Source organism: Canis lupus, chromosome 23 (assembly GCF_048164855.1).
Source record: "Canis lupus baileyi chromosome 23, mCanLup2.hap1, whole genome shotgun sequence".
Lineage (NCBI taxonomy): Eukaryota > Metazoa > Chordata > Mammalia > Carnivora > Canidae > Canis > Canis lupus.
Window position 1 is genome coordinate 9,148,357 of NC_132860.1, and position 23,382 is coordinate 9,171,738.

Genomic DNA, 23,382 nt, shown 5'->3' on the forward strand with positions numbered 1-23,382 from the left:
TGGTGGAAATGTAAAATGGCACAGCCACTCTGGGAACCAGTTGACTGTTTCTCAAAAACTAAACATACACTCACCAAAAAAACCCAAGAACTGTACTCCTGGGCATTTATCCTTGAGAAATGAAGACTTATGTTCAAGTAACACCTAGATATGAATGTTTATAGCAGCTTTATTTGTAATAGCCCCACACTGGAAACAACCCAGATGTCTTTCAGTGGTTGAACTGTGGTACATCCATATACCACAGAATGTTATTCAGCGACAACCCAAGAATGAACCATTGATCTACACACAACAACTTGGCTAGATGATGCTGAGTGGGAAAAGTCCAATCTTACAAGGTCACATAGGGCGTCATTCCATTCAGATAACACTGTGGAAATGAGAAAAGTCTAGGATGGAGAATCTACTAATGGTTGCCAGGCGTTAAGGATGGTAGAGGGGAGACGGCTGAGTATTTCTATCAAGGGGTAGCACACGGGAGGTCTTTTTTTTTTAATTTTTATTTATTTACTTATGATAGTCACAGAGAGAGAGAGAGAGGCAGAGACACAGGCAGAGGGAGAAGCAGGCTCCATGCACTGGGAGTCCGACATGGGATTCGATCCCGGGTCTCCAGGATCGCGCCCTGGGCCAAAGGCAGTCGCCAAACCGCTGCGCCACCCAGGGATCCCCACGGGAGGTCTTTATCAAGATAAAATAGATCTGCATCTTGATGTGGTGGTGGTGACACGAGTCTACACAAGGGAGGAAACCACACATAACTACATGCACACGTCATCATCACACATCAGTTTCCTAGTTTTGATACTGAGCTACAAAGATAAGATGTAACCATCGCAGAAAACTGCTGAAGGGATGAGGGAGTCTCTGCATGATTTTGCCATGTCCTGCAAATCTATGATTTTTTTTAAATGTTTTTTAAAAAATAGATTTTGTTTATTTATCTGAGAGAAAGAGAGAGAGTGAGAAAGGGCACAAGCAGGGGCAGGGGAGTGGCAGAGGGAGAAACAGACTCCCTGCCAAGCAGAGAGCCTGACACGGGGCTCAATCTCAGGACCCCCAGATTGTGACTCGAGCCGAAGGCAGGTGCCCAACCAACTGAGCCACCCGAGTGCCCTGCAAATCTATGTTTTAAGTGAGTAGTAAAGAGTTTAGATCAGTGCCTAAGTGAGTACTTAATCAATATTAGCTTTCTCAGGCAGCCCCAGTGGCTCAGTGGTTTAGCGCCGCCTTCAGCCCAGGACGTGATCCTGGAGACCCGGGATCGAGTCCCATGTCAGGCTCCCTGCATGGAGCCTGCTTCTCCCTCTGCCTGTGTCTCTGCCTCTCTCTCTCTCTCTATGTCTATCATAAATAATAAATAAAAAAATATTTAGAAAACTTGTTCAAGTTCACATACCCAGAAAGACCCGGAAATTAAAGCTGAAATCCACAGACTTCCCATATACATATGGGTCCAAAGGCCAGTAAGATAAAAATCTTTGCTCTAGTCAAGCTTATAATACAGGACTGACATAAGAGATATAATTCAAACCCAAGCAGAATGTCATACAGTCTGTGTGAGTTCTGTGGGAGGATAGGAGGTGGAGGAGAGAAAAAAAATCCAAGAAGAGATCTAGGAAGGCTACCTGAAGGAGGCGGCATATGGGATTGTTTTGAAAAATGAGTAGGAGCTCAGTAGGTGTGGAAGGGAGTGGTGGTGCAGGAACAGTCATGTCAAGCAGAAAGAACCCGATCGTTAAGGCGTGGGAGTGCTTGGAGAAGAGCAACAAGCCCAAGGTAGCTAAGGCAGCTGGCATGTGACCAGCGTCAGATGCAGATTAAGGAAATGCAGGGAGGAGTCGACGAAAATGACCTCTGAATGATAGGCGGGGGACTGGGCTTGTTTTCCCAGCTTTGGTTCACTGTAAGCTCCAAAGTCTGCAGTGGACATTGAAGAGGCATTTATTTTATTTTATTATTTTTAAAGATTTTATTTATCTATTCATGAGAGACACAGAGAGAGAGAGAGAGAGAGAGAGGCAGAGACACAGGCAGAGGGAGAAGCAGGCTCCATGCAGGGAGCCCAATGTGGGACTCGATCCCGGGTCTCCAGGATCACGCCCTGGGCCAAAGGCAGGAGCTCAACCGCTGAGCGATCCAGGCGTCCCAAGAAAGAAGCGTTTAATGTGCAGTTAAAACAATGTACACAACACGGGGCCAGGCTTCTGGTTGTGTTGAAACAGTCAGGCCGAGCTACACAAGGGGTTCTGGGCTCCCAGGAAGCAAGGGGGTCCTTCAGATCTATTTAAGGACCTCAGGATAAAGTTTTCCCAGGTCCCTCCGAGGCCCGGCCCCAGTAGATCCTGATGACAACCTCTGCATCTTGTGTGTCCTGGGGCCCCACGACAGTTACCCTGGGCTTGGGAATTTCATTTCTTAACCGTAAGTTAGGAACCCTATCCCACTTGGACTCATTTATCTTTCTTCTCTGGCAGTAACTTCTGTGCGGTCAGGATCCGAGACTATCTGTGTCGTCGTTGAGCCCCGCTTGGAGTTGACTGCCTAGCGGTGTCCAGATTCGATTCCATTCAATTGATCCAGCGTTGATTTATCAGGCACCTGCTAAACGCAGAGACTGCGCTAGGGATTGGAGTCAAAGAACAAAACGCAGTCCCTTGGCGGAGAAGAGACAACTGTGGTGCACCACGCACTGGGCCGTGTCAGTGCCAGTGGTCTAGTGGCAAAGGGACAGGAAACTATCCAAACTGTGACCAGGGAAGACAGTCACATCTGCACAACTTATCTTTTAAAATGTGGAGGTGAAGCCTCATTTTCCACGAGAATGGGCACTGCTGGTTGCGTGTCACGGAATTCCTAATGTGGCTAAACTGAGACCATAGACCATGTTTCCAGCTCAGGAAATGTACTGCAAGGGTGACGATGAGACCTGTAATTTTTTTTTTTTTTGCTCAGGTTGTGAGTGAAATTTGGAAGTAACATGACCTCCATATTAGAAACGTGTGAAGGAACAATGCATTTTAGATCATTAGCCAAAATAGCGATACTTCCTGCAATCCGGCTTCCAGAGCTCTAAGGTGAGTCATTTGAAGAAACTGGAGTTCAAAGACTCTAGGTGGGAAACTGATGAAGTTGTCGTCACTATGTCCACATTCAAGTGGAGAGAAAAGAAGCTCAGCTAAGAGAACCGTGACAAGGCTGCCTGACAATGTCGGGGGAAACACGAGCTCTTTCGGAAAGGCCTACCTTGAAGACAAGTTGACTCAGCCTTTGCAGGAGCTAAGGTGACTTTGATGGGTAATGGAATGAATCATAACATGTACGAATAAGAATAATTTTTAAATAAAAATGTACTGAGTTAAAAAATAACTCAATGGAGTGGAGCTGGTACCTGGTTGTCTGTGGGTGTTTGCAGGCAGGATTGTTGTCCGAATGTCCACTTTGCTCTGCCTTTACTGGACTATTGGGGCCCGGCTCAGCTGATGCTTTTGGAAAATAATTTTGAGCTGTATGGATAGCTTTTCCCGATGCACACCCAAGCTACAGAAGGAAGAATTAAATTAAAAAGGAGCAGCTGACAGGGACCTCAAAGATCCCCCAGGACAACTGCTTTCGACCTTGGTTTTCTGGAGCCTCAGGGTTCCAGGTGGGCTGGGAGCTCTGGGCAAGGGGATGCTGAGGGCCTGGGCTCAGGGTCTCCTGCCTCAACCCAAACAGCTCGGTGTAACCTTTTTTGCACATTGACGTTCCAAATAGGTTGAAAGAAAGGTTCCGTGATTTAAGGTTCAAACCCCACTAAGTTAGTCCTGCACAACCACCACCACCATCATTACCATCACCACCATCTCTGCCAATAGCGGATTTGGGGCATGTCATGTGTGCCAGATGCCATTAAAAGTGCTTCGCATGCCTTATCTATAACCCTCACAGCAACTCTAAAAGGTAGGTACCACTATTACCGCATTCTACATAGAAGACTTAGCCTGGAGGGTATGGGATTTGGCCAAAGGACACAAATCATAAGCAATGGAGCCCAGCTCTGAACCCATGCAACTTGCTCCTGCACCCCCACGGTTTTCCTCTACCCGGTATGAGGAACGTGGGGTCCAGACAGAGGCAGGGACTTGTCCCAAACCCCATAGTGTGCTCAGCGGGGGCAGAGCCATTCCCACTCAGAGCTTCTTCCCCCTGACATGCTCCTTCTCTGTCTCCCTTTTCATCCTCAGGGCGCCTTCTAGAACTAACTCACAAGTGGCTTTAAATAGACCATCTCCTGGTTGCCATGCATCTGTGCTCCCATTCTGGGAGCGGCTGACGGAGAGGAGCTGCGATGGCTGGTCTGCTTCAGGGAACAGGGCTGGGGCTTTCTCCCTCTTGGCCTGTGGCTTCATTTCTCACCCTCTGCTCTAAATGAAGTAGGCTTCGGGCATGGCCTTCCAGGCACTTCACAAGCTGCTTTGTCCATCCTCACCTCTGCTTGCTCTTCTACACACACTGTAGCCATTGCAGTTAAGTCTATACCCTGCCCCTTTGCCGGTGCTATTCCCTCTGCTGAGAATACCCTCCCTGACTTGTTGGCCTGGTGTACTCCTTCTCAGATGTCCCCTCTCTAGCGTCCTGACCTCCCGCGAAGGCGGAAACAATCACAACCCCCCAATGCCCTCCCTGTAACAGCACACGCCACCTGGCATTCTAACCATGGACTGACTCCACGTCCTTGATTCAAAGACATGCAGGTGATCTCATTTTTACTTTACTAAAATCAGGAAGGCTCTGACAATCCATGCTTCTCATTAATTTGGGGGTGTTTATTGCCTCCTGAACACCATGGTTGAATCGATAATGTATTTTGGAATCAGTGCCATCTTAGGATCTGGGGAACACAGGGCTTCTCTTTCTCCCTCCAGACTGAGCTCACCTGGGTTGGGGTCATAACCCTTGTGTTTCTGGATCCCCCCCAGCAGGCAGCACAGGGAGGGACAGAGGAGGGAGCGTTGGTGGTGAGGTGTGGTGACTTTGTGTCTAGGTCACCATGGGATGCCTGCAGGGCTTTAAACTCCAGCCATTTGCCCATTGCCCATTGAGTTCACGCAACTCCCTTGTGGTACATGCCCTAGCGAGAAAGACAGGCAAGAACAGCAGACTTCATTTCCCCGTTGTGTTAGCTTGCTAGGGCTGCCATAACAAAGTACCACAGACTTGGTGGCTTGAACAACAGAAGCTTCTTTTCTCACAATTCTGGAGGCTGGAAATCTAAGACTGAGGTGTCAACAGAGTTAGTCTCTTCTGAGGCGTCTTTCCTTGGCTTGTAGATGGCCGTCTACTCCTTGCATCTTCACGTGGTCTTCCCTCTGTTCCTTTATCTGCGTCCTAATCTCCTCTTCTTGTAAGGACACTAGGCATATTAGACTAGACTCCACTCCAATGACCTCATTTTAACTTAATTACCTCTTCAAAGACCCTATCTCAGAACACAGTCATGTTCTAAGGTACTGGATGCTAGGACTTCAACATATGAATTTGAGGGATACAGTTTGGACCGTAACAGCCCCCCTAAGGTTGATCAAGCTCAGTAGGAAGCCTGTCAGCCGCAAGATCCAAACTATGCCTCACCCTGTGCTCTGCCTCCACTTTTCTCTCTCAGAAGTAGCCACCATAGACCAGTCCCTCACCCTTGGCTCCCCTAAATTTCCAAGAGGACTTTCCAACATACCTTCTTCTGATCTCTGTTATCATCTATTTAGTTCCTGGCTCTAATTACCTCCTCATCCAGGCTTTCAGATGGAAATCTCCAAAGGCAGCTGCCCACCATTTCTCCACCATTTCTCATTTCTTGAGCCTCACCCCTATATATAAATTATGGGGATCTTAGGCTTGATAGGACTTCTCAAAAATTTAGCTTTCCATTGGCCTTCCCCTTGCCTGTAGTACAAATCACTAGTCAATCCCAGCATATTTTCCTGAAGAATCTAATGCCAGGCAGCCACTGCCAAGTGCGTTAGCTTGTGAGTTGGGTCATATCTGCAGTTATAGGTCTAGATGTCCTTGAAGGGATCTTCTAATCAGAAATCCTGTGGATCCTTGGGTAGACCATCCATACACTAGATCTTGTAGGATAGTCCCAAATGTATATGATTTTTACTCTCCTCAGTAAAAGCACCTTATAGAGTATTGAATAAGTAACTGTAAGTGTCTGGGTTCTTTGGGGGGCAATATTTGGCCAACCCTTACACTCCAGGCCCAATAGGTACACCCTCAATGGATCCAGTTGACCAGGAATCTGACCTTTCTATTAGATGGCCCAAGCTAGGTAACAAAGGAATAGAATTGGTAGGACATTCATCTACTCACTTATTCCTTTCACAGACATTTACTGAGCATCTACGACCTGCTTGGCACTGCTCTAAGGGATGGGGATTCACAAAGATAGTTATGGTCTTCACTGTTGGCCAGGTGCTAGACCCGATGGCATCCTATCTATATTTGATCTTTTATGGCCTCAATTTTGATACATTTCCTTTCTATAGCAAACATTGCTCAGTGTCCACTAAAATTCATGTACTCTGTTCCATTGCACATATTTGTCCATGTGAAGGGGTTTCCCAGCAAGCAACATCAGGCTCCGGCCCCCTTGGCATCTAGGTGTAGCCACGTCCTTCACTGATGGAATATAAGATGTGACGAGAGTCACTTTTCGGCTGAGGTTTATATGAAGGGGGTGATCCTGTCCCGAGTTCATTTTCACCTTCCATTGGCTAGATGCAGATTACTTCAAGGCTCTAGAGAGGATGGTGAGGCCATAAGGTAAAAGGAGCCAGGATTCCTAAATCACTGGGTGGATGAAAGCCACCCACTGTGATCAGATATATCAGTCTTGGACTATGATCTGAACAAGAAATCAATTTCTATTGCATTTGAGCCTTTATATATTTTGGAATCTTTTTGTTATAGAAACTTATGTTACCCTAACCAACACAACTGTTAAGTGAAGTCAGTCTCACTGCTACACCAACTGAGACATATTTTTATAGCTCCATTGACTACCTTCAAAAGAGCTCTTGGATGCAGGCACCCAAGGAAACGTCCCTCAGCCAGGAATCAGCTTTTGACGCAGACTATGAGTGTTTTCTATGCAAGGGGCTTAAGCAGCTTGAGGAAAAACAAGCTTTCAAAATTTAAGAGTGAACTGTAAAGCTTCCCTGAGAAATTCCCAAGCACCATATTCCTTTGCCTGGGAAATCAGTCTGGAGCCTGGACAATTTTTTAAGCAGCCAGAAACCCGTTCCTGGGTCTCCGGACCCACTGGCTGTGGCTCACTGAGGGAGCAGGCAAAGGAAGGACCACCTGGCAGAGAGGAAGGAGCGAGTAATGGAAGCCCAGCCCCGCCACTGAATCAACAGCATGAGTCAGAGTGCTACAGAAATAAAGAAATCCCATTCATAAATTTTCTCTCACCCCAGCTTAAGAGCTTTCGAAGTCATAAAGTCTACATAAAGCCAGAAGACCTACAATTGTCCAATTAGAGGTTTTATCCAGGAAAAGACACATTTTCAAAGTCACTATTTGGTCCCCATGTCAGGAGTGTAGTGGGCTGCTTTGGCGTGCGGTGCCTCTGGGTTTTATAGAACTTTCCACTTCAGTGAGACAACACAGAGGACTTCTCAGAGAGACTCTCACCCCCGAGGTGTCATCCACCAGGGGCCTAGAGACACCCACAGCCACCATTCTTGGGACAACTGGGGAAAAGCTGGACCCGACTTGAAGCAGCTCACCTGGGAGCAGAGGAAGAAGTGAGGGCCGACTGTTAGCTATTCTGGCGTGCCAGGTCCTCTCCTGAATACACGGCACACATTACTGCATCTAATCTTTATTACTACCCTGCAAGGAAGGGTCTGTTTTCCCCTCCACCTTTCAGGTAAAGAAAGTGAGGCTCGGAAAGGTCAACCGACACGCTGAAGGTCATGTGGCTCAGTGAGTAACAAGGCCAAGATCTGAACTACTGCTTCTAAAGCACTTCAACCCCGACGTCCTGTTGCCACTCCCGATCCCAGGACCCTTACTCTCTCTGTCCCCATGCAAGCTGCACAGGAAGGACATTCAGACAGAGGCCAGGGTACAGCATGTCATTACCAGTGAGAGCTCCACTGAAAAGTGTGACCAATGAGAGGAGCCAGGACTGGAGAGGGAGAGCTCCCAATATTTGTCGGGCACTGTCCTGGCATTTTACTTAGATTAAATGCTAAACCCTCGTCACGGTCCTACAAAAGAAATATTATTACACCCATGTCAAACTGATGCTCAGAAAAGTGAAGTGCTTTCCTGGAGCCACATGGCTAGGGCATGGTACAGGGTCTACCTGAATAGAGACCTTGCTCAGGGCCGTTATGCTGCACACTGAGTTTACCCACCTCTGCATCAAATGGCTTTTATTCTTGGGAGGGATTTCTCTCTTAGCAAATTCCAACTCTACCTGTGCACATTTCATTGAGAAGACCCCTGAAGGTCCAAGATATTGAGGCACATTCATTTTTACCTTTAGGCCACTTCCCGGCTGAGTAATCTTGAAAGTGTTCCTAAACCTTTCGTGGGATTCACCAGATAGACCAAAGGTTGGTAGCTTTTTCCTTTAAAGAGCCAAAGAGTCAATATTTTAGGTTTTAGGGTCCAGCCAACCTCTGCGTGGCCACTGCTTAGCTCTGCCACTGAATTGTGAGCCACAAACCCTACAGAAATAGATGCATCGTTGGCTGGGCCAACTCTGGCCATGATCTACATGGCCAAAGGATCCCACAAATAAGCGCTAAATTCCCACTGTGTAAGTGCTCCAGAGAAGAGGGAGCACTGAGCTCTGAGAGCTTCTTCTCCGGGAGCCCGTCTCAGGGTGGGATGAGGTTGGATGAGGGCACTCTGTGAGTGCACCCAGGGCTAAGACAGGGGTCCAGGGGTCCTGCTCTTCCCTTGGGACTCCCCCTGGCGCCCGTGGCCTCCCTGGCCATCGGGGAGTCTCCTCTGGAAGCTGAGGCCCGGCCTGCAAGTCCCTGCCGGGGGCAGGGGGGTGGCAGGCTCCCCGGAGAGCAGCTAGGGATCTCTGCAAAGGCTGGCATAGCCTGGGCCCAGGGGCAAACCGCCGCCTCATTTCCCTCCGGCGGGCCCGGCCCTCCCGGAACCTTCTGGATTGCTGTCACAGCAGCTGCAGCAGGCTCGCCCTGGTGCTAATTTAAGAAAAGCCGGGCCTGGGATCCCTGGGTGGCGCAGCGGTTTAGCGCCTGCCTTTGGCCCAGGGCGCGATCCTGGAGACCCGGGATCGAATCCCACGTCGGGCTCCCGGTGCATGGAGCCTGCTTCTCCCTCTGCCTGTGTCTCTGCCTCTCTCTCTCTCTGTGTGACTATCATAAATAAATAAAAAAATTAAAAAAAAAAAAAAAAAAGAAAAGCCGGGCGCAGGGCGCAGGGCGCAGGAGTGGAGGATGGAGGAGGAGGCCGGGCTGGCCGCCCAGGCTCAAGGCCCTTCGCCCCTCCCGCAGCCGCAGCCGCAGCCGCAGCCGCAGCCGCAGGAGCAAGTGCTGGCGAGGACTCCGAGAGGCGGTGGTCGGTGGGGGCCGCCGCCGGAGTCAATGGCGAGAATCCGAGTCGTTTGTCTTATTGTAAAAAAGATGTGTGTTTGGACGCAGAGACGCTCTGGATCCCTTCTTTCCCCTCCAGGCATGAGAAGCTGCAGAGAACAAAGCGCTGCTGGCCCCGAGGCTATTTCGGGCGCCTGTCGCTGGTCGCCCGCTCCGAGGCCCTGGCACACGCCGCCGTCTCGGAGGACGGTTTTCGACCAGCTGCAACGGGGCCTGAACGAGCAGCTTGCCGCCCCCCGCCCCCCGTCCCCCGCCCCCCGGGCCGCGCCCCAGGTGCCCGCCGCCGGCCTCCTGCCCGCGCCCAGCCTGCAGGCGCCGAGCTGCGCCGCCCAGCCCGTGCCAGGGAGCTGGTGACCCAAGGAAATAGCTCTGATAAGGCCGTAAAAATAGCCCGCGGCGCTGGAAAACCTTCTGTGGAGAGGTCTGTTGACAAGAGGGGAAACGGAGCCGCGAAAAAGATAGGCGGGAAGGACGCGGGCGGGACGCGGAGCCCACGGCGCCGGCCGGGCACCCGGGAGCGGCAGGGACCGAGCCCCGCGACCGCACGGCTGCTGGCGGCCCGACTGCGCTGGCCCTCGGTGGCCCCCGGCCTGTGCCGTGTCACCCGGCCTCCGGGCCATTCTGCTCACGGAGGACGGCCGGCGGAGGCCGCGGGTCCCAAGTTCAGCCCCACGGGGACGCAGGTAGAGAACGGGGGCCGGGCTAACCCCCACTGACCCACGCGGGGACCGTGGGCCTCAGTCCCCTGCTGTGATAAACACAGTGTTCGACCCAGGTCACGGGGCCGTGCCGCCCTTACCTGCGTTCTAAGTGCCAGGGCTGCAGCCCTGGGATCATTTAGACTCTCACAAACGTGGACTGGGGACATCCTGTGTGCCGGGCACGGTGCTGCGAGCCGGGGACACTTCGATGCGGAAGATAAAGCCCCACTGTGAGGTATTTCAGTTCCTTAGGGGACACAGCAGAGAACAGAGAGCCCTCCTTTGGAATATAGAACCAGCACTGCTTGCCCTGAAACAGCTGAAATGAAGAGCCCCAGAACACCGTTTTGGGGCCACAGAGACATTCCTTCCAACTCTACATATGCATTATGTCCTGGAGAAAGAATAACAGAAAGTCTCGGTTTGTCCTTTTAAAACAGCAGGTGAACAGATACATGTCATTGGGCACAAAAAGGGCCATAAGAGAGTTAAGTTTAAGAAAGCACCGTGAACACTGGGAGCAGCAGGGAAGGCCTCACGGAGGAGGTGACATGGGCCAACTCTTGAAGGACGTGCAGGAGCTGGCCAGGCAGAAAGGAGAGGAAAGCATTCCCATGAGAAGGAACAGACAGCATAGTGTTTCTGAGAACAGTGTCTGTAGCTGGAGATGGCTGGTGTGCACGATACAAGGACTGGCGATACTCAAAACATTCTCAAATTGCCATGGCAAGGGACCAACCAGGCAACAGGTGCTGGCCACAGTGCTGGAGAACACGGTCCTAGAGCCCGTCCGTGTGCGCGGACCAGCCCCACTGGCTGCTGGACTGCTGAGAGGTCTAGGGCGCTGTGGCAGGGGCTGGGTGGTTGGAGGCTATTGAGCAGGAAGGCAGGTAGAGGGCTCAGGACAGAAGATGCCACCAACTGGTTGGGATGTGTTATACCGATGTGTGCCAGCCAAGTGTCTGCCCCCAAATGGAGGAAGAAGTAGAGGGAGAGGAACCCTAAGGATGGGTACAGGGTCTCCTGAACCCACTGGGAGATAATGGGGCAGAGATTTGGGACCCCCCACTATGACTTTTGCCAAAACAAAATATAAACCTTGACAGAGAACCTGTTTATAGGTGGATCTCCCATTCCAGATTTCACCTAGAGGAAGCATTTTGATGTTAAAAAGATGACTCGTGCAACATAGATTCTGTTCTTTGTTGAGCATATTGGACATCTGAATGGCCTCCCGCAGCCTTTGCCACCATGCCGTGGAAGGGTGTATCTCAAAAGGCTCTAAAGTCATTCTTTCTTCTTCATTCCCACGGCAACCACCCCAGTTCAGGCCTTGTCAGCTCTTCTCTGGACCAGCACAATTATTTTCTCCTTGCGGTGAGCCTTCCTCTTCCCTGTCCTGCCTCCTTCAATCCATGCTCCAAGCGATGGCCAAAGTGATCTTCCAAAAATATGCATCTGATTGCACCGCTGCCCCCCAAGAGTTCCCCTGGCTTTCAGAAGAAAATACAACTTCCTTAGTCTGACATCCAAGGTTCTTCATGGCCAAGTGTCACTTTAAAGTGTATCCCATGTCAACCATCCCTGCCGGGTTGAGGCGGGATGGCCTCATCAAGGCAAGACTTGTGTCTGGGTCAGTTACAGCACGCGGACTCTGTCCATCCAAGAGGGGCTAGGGGTTGTTATGGGCTGGATTATGTCCCCCCAGAAACTCATTAACCTGAATCCTGTCCTTCTAAGAAGAGGAAATGAGGACACACAGGGAGACATCAGGGGGCATGATGTGAAGAGGCAGGGAGAGGTCAGCCATCTACGCGCCAAGGAGAGGGGACTCGGGGGAAACCAAGTGTGCCAGCACCTTCATCTTAGACTTCCAGCCTCCAGAATGGAGACAACACAAACTTTTATTGGCTAAGCCATTCTATTTCTGGTGTATTGTTATGGCAGCCCTTGAAAATTAATACAAGCGACAATAAAAGCCTAAAGGAAGAGTAGCGAGCTTGTCACCTTGTCAGACTGCCTTAGCCCGATTCCATTAAGAATTTTGGGTTTAGAATTCCTATGGTCTGATTCCACGCCCAGCCAGCAGCCTTCTGATTATATTTAGCTTCCCACACTGCTGTTCTATGCGGCGTGAATTCACTGATGAAGCCAAGCTCCAAAGGGAGCTTTCCAGACCCTGCAATGGTTACATTTCTCCCTGTGTGACAGACACAGAGATGCATGGCTCAAATCCTCCTGCAAAAAAGGACCTGATGGCCAGCGGCAGGGAGTGTGGTGTGATTTCGGGCGTGCTTTCCTCTGGGCAGCCCTGACCAGTCCCTGAGCAAGGCGAAACCGGGGCCCAGCTACTGTTGTCCAATGTGGGACCCCTGTGGTGGCAACCTCTGCTGGGGCACTTGCTTTGTCCCGGGCTGTCAGAGGCTTTGTCCCATCTGCAGCACAATCCAGGCTCCCCCTGCACAAGCATGCTTTCTGTCCTTTCCTTTTCAACGTGTCACACCCTGGGACACCATTTACACCTCCTATCCCATCTCAATCTGCAGAATCCAGCATGCAACACCCTGCAGATCAATGTCTGCAGTATCGACTGGTTTGTGGGAGGTGGTTGGTATGAGTCACTTCTGAGCCCTACGAGCTGAGGGTCAGGCCAAGGCTGCCGTAATCGTGACAAGAGATCTATTTTGGGAGGCCTTGTGGCCGGCAGCCAATAATGGGTATCTCCTGGGGACTCCACAACCTCAGATCCTATTTCTTTCTTTCAACTGCTGTGACTGGTAGAGCTCTTAGCTAGCTGATCTTCTGCGGCCCTTCCCCTCCTCTGAACGTTGAGGTCTCGCAGCAACCAGAGAAGCATCCGGAATATAGGGATAAGCCCACTCCCTGTGAGTCTTCCAGGGGCTGGTCTAGGGTTTGGTCCATCAGAGGGCTTGATAAAGAAATGATGGTGGCACCCAGTGGATGGCCATTCAGTCATCCCTGCTTGGCCATCTCTAAGGGCAACATGGGTGTTCTCTCTGAGGCTTCTGATAAGGCCACAGAGACTGTGATAGGGAGAAAGAACATACACCCTGAAAGCAGGCCGACTAGGAGTTCAGTCCCAGGCCCAGTCCATCCTAGCTCCATGCTCTTGGTCACAGGGCTTACTGGTCTTGCCTCATTGATTTTATTTTATTTTTTCTTTTTTAAATCTGTAAAATGGAAATAAGAACAATAATCCTCTGATGGGTCACCATCAGGATAAGTGAGAGAGCGTCTGTTTTATCACATGGGTTTTGGTCTTGCCTTGTCAGTATGACGAGTGTTAGTTACAGCCGGGCACACAGTAGCTGTGCAATCTGAGCCAGTTCTTTCCCTCTTTCTTTCTTTGAGATTTCCAGGCACTAGAGTGTGCAAATCTTTACAAGCTAAATATAAAAGTCCATCATATTCATGTATTTGCATAAATTAAGAAGCAGGAATTATGTATTGTAGCAACTTCTAAATAAAATCCCAAAATAACTATCTCAATACACCAATACATTAACAATGGTTATTTCGAGATAGTGAAATTATGGGCAATTTGTCTTTTCTCTCCAAATTTTCTACAATTAGTATGCATTATTTTGAAATAAGGGGGGAAAAAAAAAGCAATAACCGCGAGTAAGAATAAAGCTGTCCCACAATCCCCTGTGGTGGGAAATCTGTTCGCTGGCCTTGGATTCTGCTGACAGTCTCTGTGACTCCAAGGACCTGGTGAGTCATCAAGAGTTTGAAGTAGCTTGGAAATAGAAGATTTTGCAGTGGAATGTGGCAAGGCTGCCCAGGCTTTGGGCAAGTGGGCCCAATACTTTCCCATATTACTCTGTGGAGCAAGAGCAGATAGGAGTGTGCTAACTTGGAGGTGTACAGAGGAGGGGAGCCCACTGGGGTCCCGATGTAGGCCCACGGGTGCTAGTCATCACTTGCTCTGAGAAGCCTTCCCGGGCACCCCTTACAAGAGCATGCACCCTGATGTGCTCAGGCCTCTGTGTTACAACGGTCTCCTAGTGGCCTGTCCCTGGTACTAGGCTTGGAACAGCTGAAGAACAAGGGGCATGCTCTGCCCCCGGCTGTTTCCCCTCCGCCTCTCGTGGTGCCTGGTACAGAGTAAACCCTCAGTAAGCATTTGCAGAACGAATGACTGAATGACCCGTGAGCCTGTGCATGGCCCAGGACCAGCAGAGATGCACACCTAGAGACCCCGCCCTCGAGGCGCTCACACTGTAAGTGGAACTCAGTCTCCCCCACTCGACTGACACTATGGCCAATGCCCCACTCAATTGATACTATGGCCAATGTCTTAGGGGCATATGAGAAACTAGGAGAATTTGAGCAGAGCCCAGAAAAATGAGTAGACCCTCCCCTGTGAGGACAGAAGGCAAAGTAGGCAAAGGCACCGAGCCAGGGAGGAGGGTGCACACAGAGAGGAAGGATCAGGGGCAAGGTGGGGGCCAAGCACACAGTGCCTCGGATGGGAGGCCGGCTTTCCGGCTGCAGCAGGGAGCCCGACTGGCTTAGCTGGGGGAGGTTGATGGGGTCTGACTTGCTTCTCCCTGGACTGGCAGGACCAGGCATCGCTCACCTGCACTAGATGATGCCAGGCTCGGCCAGCATTCTTTCACCTGCCCATTACGAAGGCTCGGAAACAGGACCAGTTTGGAATCCAGTCTTGAACAAACAATCCCTCTAATTTAAACCAGCATCTGTGAGAAGGGCGGGCCTTGGCACAGGCCCCGAGAAACGTGAACATGATTAACCTCTGCCAGTTGCAGCAAATTAGCTGCAGAAAGGACATCCTGGGAGCAGGATCTTAAGTGTGGCCAACACTTAAAGATGAAGCCCGCCTGCCTTGCCTGAGCTGGAGGAGCAGGGTTGCAGCTGCATTTTGGGCCCACCGTTCCCACTCAAAAAGCACATCCCTCCCCAGGGCCTTTGTGCGTGCTGCTCCTGCAGCCTGAAACCCCTCCTCCCAATGTTGAGCATGGTTGGCTTATCTGATCTTTCAGGTCTTGGTTCAAATATTGCTCCCTTAGTGATCCCTTTCCTGGTTCCCCACTTAAAGGAGGTTTACTATCCCCTCTTCATCAGCTGCTAGTATATGCTTCTATTTTCTGCTTTCATAATGCTTATTTTTATTTTCTTGTACATTTATTTACTTTTTTCCCCCTTATCGGATCCCAAGTAGACTTAAGTTCCATGATAGCAGGGATCTTGTCTTGCTCACAGCACCTAGCACAGTGTCTGACACTTAGTAGGTACTCAGTAAAAAAAATGATTTGAGAAGAAGGAAGAAAGGGGGGGGGAAGGAGGGGAGAGAGAAAAGAAGGAAGAAGGAGGGGGCTTCTAACACAATAGTCCTAAAATAACCATCCCAGCTCCCAGCCACACTGCTCTGAGGAGATGGCCCATCAACCACGAGCCCACAGAACACCTCCAGCAGGGCCAGGGGTGTCACATCTCCAGGGGAAATATAGGTCTGGAACTTGGTGCTGAAGGACAGGAAGGGGAAGACGAAGGGGATTGACTTTTATTTAGCACCTACTGTGTGCCGGGCCTATTCTGCTGAACAAAACCTTTCATTTTACGTTTTACGGGTAAGGAGGCGGCAGCTTGCAACAAATAAACACAAAATAGCTACCATTTATTTTGCACAGGTAAGCCTGCTACCTGTATGGTCTCATGGATCATCCCCACAAGCTTGGGAGGTACACACGGACTCCTGCTGAGACCGTATGAGTTGGGGGTGGGGAGATGCAGGGATAGTCAGTCAACGTAGTCAGTTTTACACAACTAGTCAGTGGCAGAGCCAAGATCAGAACCCAGATCTTTCTAACTCTTGTCTAATATCTTCCTTTGGCAGAAAACACCCTTCATGCTCTCGTGCTGCCTGTCCTGGCCTGGCCTGGCCTGGCCATGGTTCTCAGCAGACTTTTCAGACAATCCCCAGTGCATCCACCGGCTGCTCCTGGAGCTGATAATTAGCCTGCCACCTCCAACTGCTGAAAGCTGCTTGGGCCACCTGACTCCGCGCACATGCCAAAAGCGCCTACGCATACAGACAGGTGAGGAGGGATGGGCCTTCTGGCCCGGCAAAGCAGCCAGCTCAGAAACCACCCAGGGAGGCCTCCCCCACAAGCTGGGGTGCAGGGAAGGGCCAAGGCATTGCTTTCTGCCCAGGATGGAAGGGCACAGTCCTTCGGCTCTGTTGCTCAGTGACAGATAAGTTTCTTAATCTCTCCAAGCCCCAACCTTCTGCTGCATAAGGCTAATGTGAAGATGGAATGAACTGACATATGTCAAGCACTGCCCAAGGCTGGCCCGGAGAGACAGCTCAGCAAAGATTGGTTTTCTCTATTAAGCATAGACCCACACCAGGTGAGTTCCAAATTCAGGACCTGCCAATAAATCCTCCTTCCCAGCTGTACGCTCAAACACGTAACAAACATGCACGGAACCCATGCTCTGTGCCTGGCATGTTCTGGGCACTGGAGAAAAGGCAAAGAGCAAAGTGGCAAAAAAAGTCCTTGACTTCAAAGCCCTTACCATGTAGTTCGGGGGCTGAAGAAGGAGAGGGGACAATCAACAAGATAAAGAAATAGATAATACGGTGTGTCAGATAATGTGCCGAGAAGGAAAAAGCACAGCTGAGAGGGTGGATAGGAAGCAGAGCGGAGGCAGCTGGAATTTCAGCGAGGGTACTCAGGGATGACCCCCTGAGAAGGTGACTCCTGGGAAGAGAAGTAGAGGCAGTGATGAAGGCGGTCTCAGACTTCAGTGTGGAGGGGGAGTGGGGGTACTTTCCAGAGAGTGGAGGCAGCAGGTGCACACCTGAAGGAAAGGGGATTGTCTCCTGAGCCCAAGCGCCAAGGCATTGTCCTCACTGGGTTTCAAAGACCAGGCGTTGCCCAAACAAACAAACAAAAATAAAATCAAGGAGAAAATTAGATTTTGCAAAATGCGATTTGTGGCCGGCTCTTCAAAAGGAATAATGTTGTCCCCTGTTGCTTCGGTGGTTTGCTGTTTCTGGGAGGGAAACTGTTCTTGGCAAGCCTCGGCATGTTCGTGTAGGCTTCCCCAGGTGGTTACACTAATTAAGATCATGGCGAGACTTTTAACGGAATCACTGTCATTTATTAAGGCCTTAGCACGTGCCAGGCATGGTGCGGGAAGCTTTGGTGTGCGCCATTACCACCTCCCCTTTATAGATGAGGAAACTGAGGCACAGAGAGACGAGCCCTTTAACCAGACACACACTGATTGTTAGGCGTGAAGCATGGGGGTGGGTGCGTCAGGCCGAGGAACCACGGGGGCAAATGAGTACAGAGACTTACTCCCTCGCTTGCTCACTCACACCGTCGTCCACTCAGTGTTTGCTGAGCACCTCCTAGGGGTCCGGCCCTGCGTCCGTGCTGGGGTTGCGGCTGTAAGGAAGGCCCTGCCCTCAGAGAGCTCACAGGGGGGATCAGAAAAGGAAATAAGAACTCACATTAAGTGAATCAGAGGTAGGATGAGGAGCGGGATTTGTGCAGGAGTGAGACAGAGGGCAGGGTATGTGTACAAGGGGGGCAGGTGGATCAGTGCTAGGAGACCCCTCAAAGTCGGGCCCTTTAAGCTGAGCATGACTGCAAGAAGGTTCCATGAAGACTTTTTTTTTTTTTTTTTTTTCAGAGAGGATACCACGAAAAAGAGAATCCCAGGCTACAGGAGCAGCCTGTGCAAGATCTAAAGACAAGGAAGAGTGTTTGTTGGAGGGACCGACAAACAGCATGGCCAGAGCAGAGAGGGCCACAGGGAGAAGCCCAAGGATGAGCCCTGGGACAAGGGCAGGCGCAGCTCACCAAGGGCCTTAGGATTATAGAGCAGTGGCAAGGCCATCCCTTGGGGGGGGGGTGGCAGAAAGGCAGAGCTCCCCAGTTGTGTGGCCTTGGGCAAGCCAGTCAACCTTCCGAGAGGTGCTGATGAGGCAGGAGAGAAGGGAACGGAGGGCGGCACCTTATAGTAGTAAGTGTGCAAGCCGACGCCGGAGGACCGTGTGCCTTGACCCCCCAGCGTGGCTCTCGGGCAGCTGAGCCTTCTTCCCCCAGGATTCCCACGGGGGACCAACCTGATGCCTCCCCAGGGCTGGACCCGGTGGGGTCACCCATTGCCCTTTCTTCCTTGGGCTGCAAGAAGTCCACAGTCAAAAGCGAAAAGAGCCAGTTGTGCCTGGCCATGCTGTGGCCGGCAAAGGCGAAATGCTCGGGAGGAAAGAAAAAAGCAGTATCTGTGAAGCTGTCAACTGGGAAATTCTGGACTGATGGAGACAGAAATATTTACTTTGCAGGGATAAATATTTCAGAAACAACCTTCCGTCGTCCAGTCTCTGGTCTGACGTAGCTTTCCCTCCCCAGGAGGGCGTTCCCGCTGCCTGCAGGAATGACGGCAACAGAAGCCTGGGACCCTTTCCATAGAACAAATGGAGACACCTCTGGGATACTTGGCAAATTCCATCTCACGGGCGGTAGTGAAAAATGCATGGATTGGAGTTAGACCTACCTCGGTTTGCTCCTGGAACCTTCCTGGGCTACTCAGTTGCCCACAGACTCATAACTGTGCCTCCGTAGGCCTCAGTTTCCCTGCATCTGATATGTAGATGGAGCTTATACAAATGTCTTCAGGATGTGACTATAAGGATGGGACGCCCAGAATAACGTCTGGAGTAAGTCCTCTTCCTCTGCTCTTCTTCCTCTCTGCCACATGAACTTCCTACGTGACCCTGGGCACTACCAAGGCTGGGCCATTTGCCACCAGCGGCCGGGGCTCCCGGTCTCTCCGGCACAGGGGTGGCTGTCACGATGAGAGGAAGAATCTTGTAACCGAGCCAGATGGTGTTCCCAGAACTCGAGTTTACAGATAAACTTGCCCCAGACCCCTGTGGATTCACAGAGGTCATTCATTACAGACCAGAGTCTGTGTTCCCGCCGGTAACACCTGCAAATGATAATGAGGGGACGAGGGCACCGCCTCCGTGGACCAACGTCAGGGCTCACCAGCGTGAACTGGAGCAAGCCCAGCAGCCCAGGAGGGGAAACCAAGGCCCCGAGCCCCTTCCCTCCAGCTGCCATCACACATCAGGCCACAGCTGGCGTCGCCGGTGGATGGAGACCGCCAGGAGGAAAACTGAAAACGTCTGGTGGCTACCTCGCTGCTGCCCCTGCAAAAAACACATCTCGGGGGCAGCTCGCAAAGGCAAGCACGTCTGCTCGCGACGCAGGCTGTCTGGGCGGAGCGTTCACGGCAGCGGGCGCCGGGCGGTCCTGCGCTGCAGGAACTACTGCGAAACTAGGACTGTCAACCGATCACCGTAGTCACTCCCGCTGGAGCCCACGCCAGAGAGCCAGGAGACGGGGGCACCAGGAAACGGGCTTCTCGGGCCATAAAGTAGCCCCTTCTCAAGATGCTCTGACTTGTGGGCTTCGGGGGGCAGAGCTGAGCAAGGAATTGGCACTTTCAAGACTAGGGATTTCAGGCAAAGCGAACACTGGGAATAGGATGAGGCCCCATTGCCACTCTCACCAACGTACTCTTGGGTAAGAGAGAAGAGGGGACTTCAAATTGTGGGACAAATGGGGATTTTAGTAATTGAAAGACTGGAGACTTGGGAGTCCATTGAAGGGTTTCGAGGCAGTGTGGAGTCGAGGCCAGAACAGGGGCTTTAGGGTTCACAGACACCGGGGTTTGCAAATGTGGCTGTTGCAGGACTGGACGTATGTGATGTGACTGCCACCAAGCCCCCAATCTGTGAGTCTCTCTAGACCCTCACACGCCCACCCCACTCTTCACCCCCGCTCTGAGGTGCAGGAAGGCTGCTAAGTATGGTGAGCCACCCCACACGCTTGCGCTCCTTCAGATGGAAAAAAGAACCCGAGGCCCAGATCACTGCTCTGCCAAGAGTCTCCTTAGAGAGGCGCCGCGGCCAGCACTCTGCGGCGGGCCTGCCAGGGCCAGACTGGGTGGTGAAAATAAAATCAACAGCTAAGGAGGTGCTTTCTGAAGCCTCGGGGGAGAGACCCAGCATCAAGCCAGCTCGAGATCTCACTGTCCCAGCAGCAAGAGGAAAAGCAGCACCTTGTCTTGCGAATAGTCCTCTCTGCAGTGGGAGGAAGATTCTAGAAAACACACTGGTCCCAGCTTCAGCCCGTTCCCCTCAGGGATTCCCGCCAGCGGAGCGCTGAAATGTGGGTGTGTGGCTCCCCCTGCAGGTGTCCATTGTCACTGCACCCACCAAGACCCTGGCCACAGAGTTGGGTGCTGGGTGGGCAGTGGGGGAGGGGGGGGTGTTTCCAAGACTTCTTGCACTAGCACATCTCCCCTGAGAGGGGTGGAGTAGGATAGAGTGAAGGACTGGCTCTTGAGACCCCCAGGACCCCCATGTGGCCTCCAGATGGACAGCTGAAAACAGGGACTAGTTTAATAAGTGCCAGTAGCAGCTAGTACTTATTAAGCACGTTCTAGACGCCAAGCACTTGGTCTGCTTTACCTCCCTGAACTCTCTCAATAAGCCCATGTGGTAATCAGGATTACTATCCCCTCATGTTACAGGTGAGGATCCCAAAGCTCACGGGGTGCTGAGGCCACACATTTGGTAACTGGCAGAGCTGGGGTTAGAACCCAGGGACGCTGGACTCCAGGGCTTGTGTCCCATCACAGTGATGATTCTCCAACTTCGGGGCGGAAGCAGATCACTTAAGGTGCGTGTCAAAATGCCAGTTCCAGGGTCTCATCCCCATAGATCAGGATTCAGAGGGTCTTGGGGGGAAAATCCAAGAGTTTGCATTTTTTAATGAGCACATTGGTGAATTCCGGGCGGGGGGGCGGGGATTCATAGACCCTACTTCAAGGTCTACTGCAGGGCGTGGGGCTCCCTCACTGTCCCAGGGCTTGACCAGCAACCAAGGTGGTTATTTTATTATTTTATTTTATTTTATTTTATTTTATTATTTTATTTTATTTTATTTTATTTTATTTATTTTGATTGATTGATTTATGATAGACATAGAGAGAGAGAGAGAGACACAGGAGGAGGGAGAAGCAGGCTCCATGCCGGGAGCACAACGTGGGACTCGATTCCAGGACTCCAGGATCGCACCCTGGGCCAAAGGCAGGCGCCAAACTGCTGAGCCACCCAGGGATCCCCGGTTATTTTAATTTATGGTTGTTACGGGCAGAGAAATGGACTGTGGTCTCTAAAGGTCCCTCGGTGTCAGAAGGGGACAATGAGTAAATTCCACCTTCGGCCTCCATGTCTATCTATAGAATCTACCCAGACTGTGCTGGGACTCTGCTGCTAGAGTCCTGCCCACCCCCTCCACCCCACTCAGTGATCCACCAGGAAGGCAGCCCCTGAGGGGCGAGACTGAGAAAGTAATAGAGAGCAGCCCCCACAACCGGGTAGTTGTGGAAAAGGCACTTCTCCTCCTGGTCTTGGTTTATCCATCTAAGCAATAAGAGGATTGGAGATCTCTAGGTTTTGAAAATTCTATATGCCCACATTCCAAGCCTTTGCATTTCTTTTGGCATCCTGCCAGTTCTTGGAGCAATCACAGTTAGCTGTCCAATGTCTCAGTTTCTGCTTCCTGATGGGTCCAGATGCTAAGTTAATTAGGGCTTTGCCGTTAATACCTTCGCTGGGTAGGTAAGGCATCTTAGCAGGACCCACGCCAAGTTTTAAGGGTGATGTTATTTCAGAATCCAGGGTGAACTCATTGGATTAGATCAGTGGTCAAGGGAGTGGAAGGATGGCCAGTGACTCCTTGATATCCCACCAATCGCACCACCAACCATACGGTTGGCTTTGAGTGGAAACGGGATTACGAAGCGGCCTTGTCTTCTGGCTCTGAGTGAAGCAGGTGGATATACCAGGAGATAGACAACCTGAGCTCCCGCCCAGAACTACTGCTGTGGTGCTGGGTGAACCTCCACCGAGTTAGGCCTTCCTTTCCCTTCTTTGTAAATGAGGCACTGGGCTTTGTTTCACATGGTCCCTTCCTTCCTTCCTGGGTTCTGAGATTACATTGGCTAGCTCTAGCAGACCTAATCCCTATTCAAACATCTTAGAATCCTCTCCTGTTGCTGATTTAGTGCCCCACCCCCATTCAGCTCCAGGGCCACCAAAACCTGAAATGGAAAAAAGGGAAGGTGGGGGACAACTCCAAACCAACAAGGGTCAAAGAGGTTAAGTGAAGACTTAGCCCATGTCTCAAAGAGGATGGTTATTGTAAAGGTTTGGGTTTCCCTAAAGGACACCTGATACCCACCCGCCCCGAGATGTCCCAAAAGCTTGTATGGAACCATCGGGGGTTACTCTGATTGTCCACAAGGCTTGCTGCCCTCCAGGAAGAGATCTGGCCCCAAAGTGTTGGGAGTTGGGCCTAACTTGGTCACTGTCATGCTAAATCTGCTCACTAGGAAGTGCTGTGTTTCCTGTAAAGGGGCAGGAGGAGAAATGAGACAATATAGATTAACACTCGGTACACAAGTCAGAGCGCCCTAAACGTCAGCTGTGGTGGTATTTTTGTTATTTTTACTAGTTAACCTGTTTGATGGTATAATAATGGCATCCTCTGCTTTTCGAAAGTTTGCATTACACCGCTTTGCTTTCACAAAAGACTTCCATTAGTACCTCTTCGGGCTAACTGAAAGAAATCTGAGGTGGGTTTTTGCTTTTACGAAAAAAGACGGAAAGCGAAAACAGCATTCAGCATCTCCTTAGCAGGCAGCCCTCACAGAGGCATTGAACGCTGCCGCCAGCAAGAGCGGCGCCACCAGGCCCCTTCCCCGGGAACTCGGCGCCGCATCTCGGCATCCAGCCCCAGAGCTCTGAACTGTGTCCTCAAGCATCTGTGCTCTCTCTCTCGATTTATTTCGTGCAGCCATTACCAAGCTGTGCCCTAAGCTATCAGAAAAGCCTAAGAGAGGTGATTTGGGGGTCTGGGAATGCTGAGAAATGTTTCCTTATAAATTATATGTTTATATATATATATAAATTATATATG

The 23,382-nt window shown here is 51.0% G+C and overlaps 1 protein-coding gene and 1 non-coding gene across 2 annotated transcripts in view; one reads left to right on the forward strand and one right to left on the reverse strand.

The window, feature by feature from the left end:
• Positions 1 to 23,382, reverse strand: part of NAV2 (neuron navigator 2) — a 727,084-nt gene that overhangs the window by 499,286 nt on the left and 204,416 nt on the right. The gene's annotated exons all lie outside the window — the stretch shown is intronic.
• Positions 2,809 to 2,943, forward strand: LOC140615635 (small nucleolar RNA SNORA1). Its single transcript, XR_012016130.1, has one exon. It is a non-coding gene; the product is annotated as a small nucleolar RNA SNORA1 (small nucleolar RNA).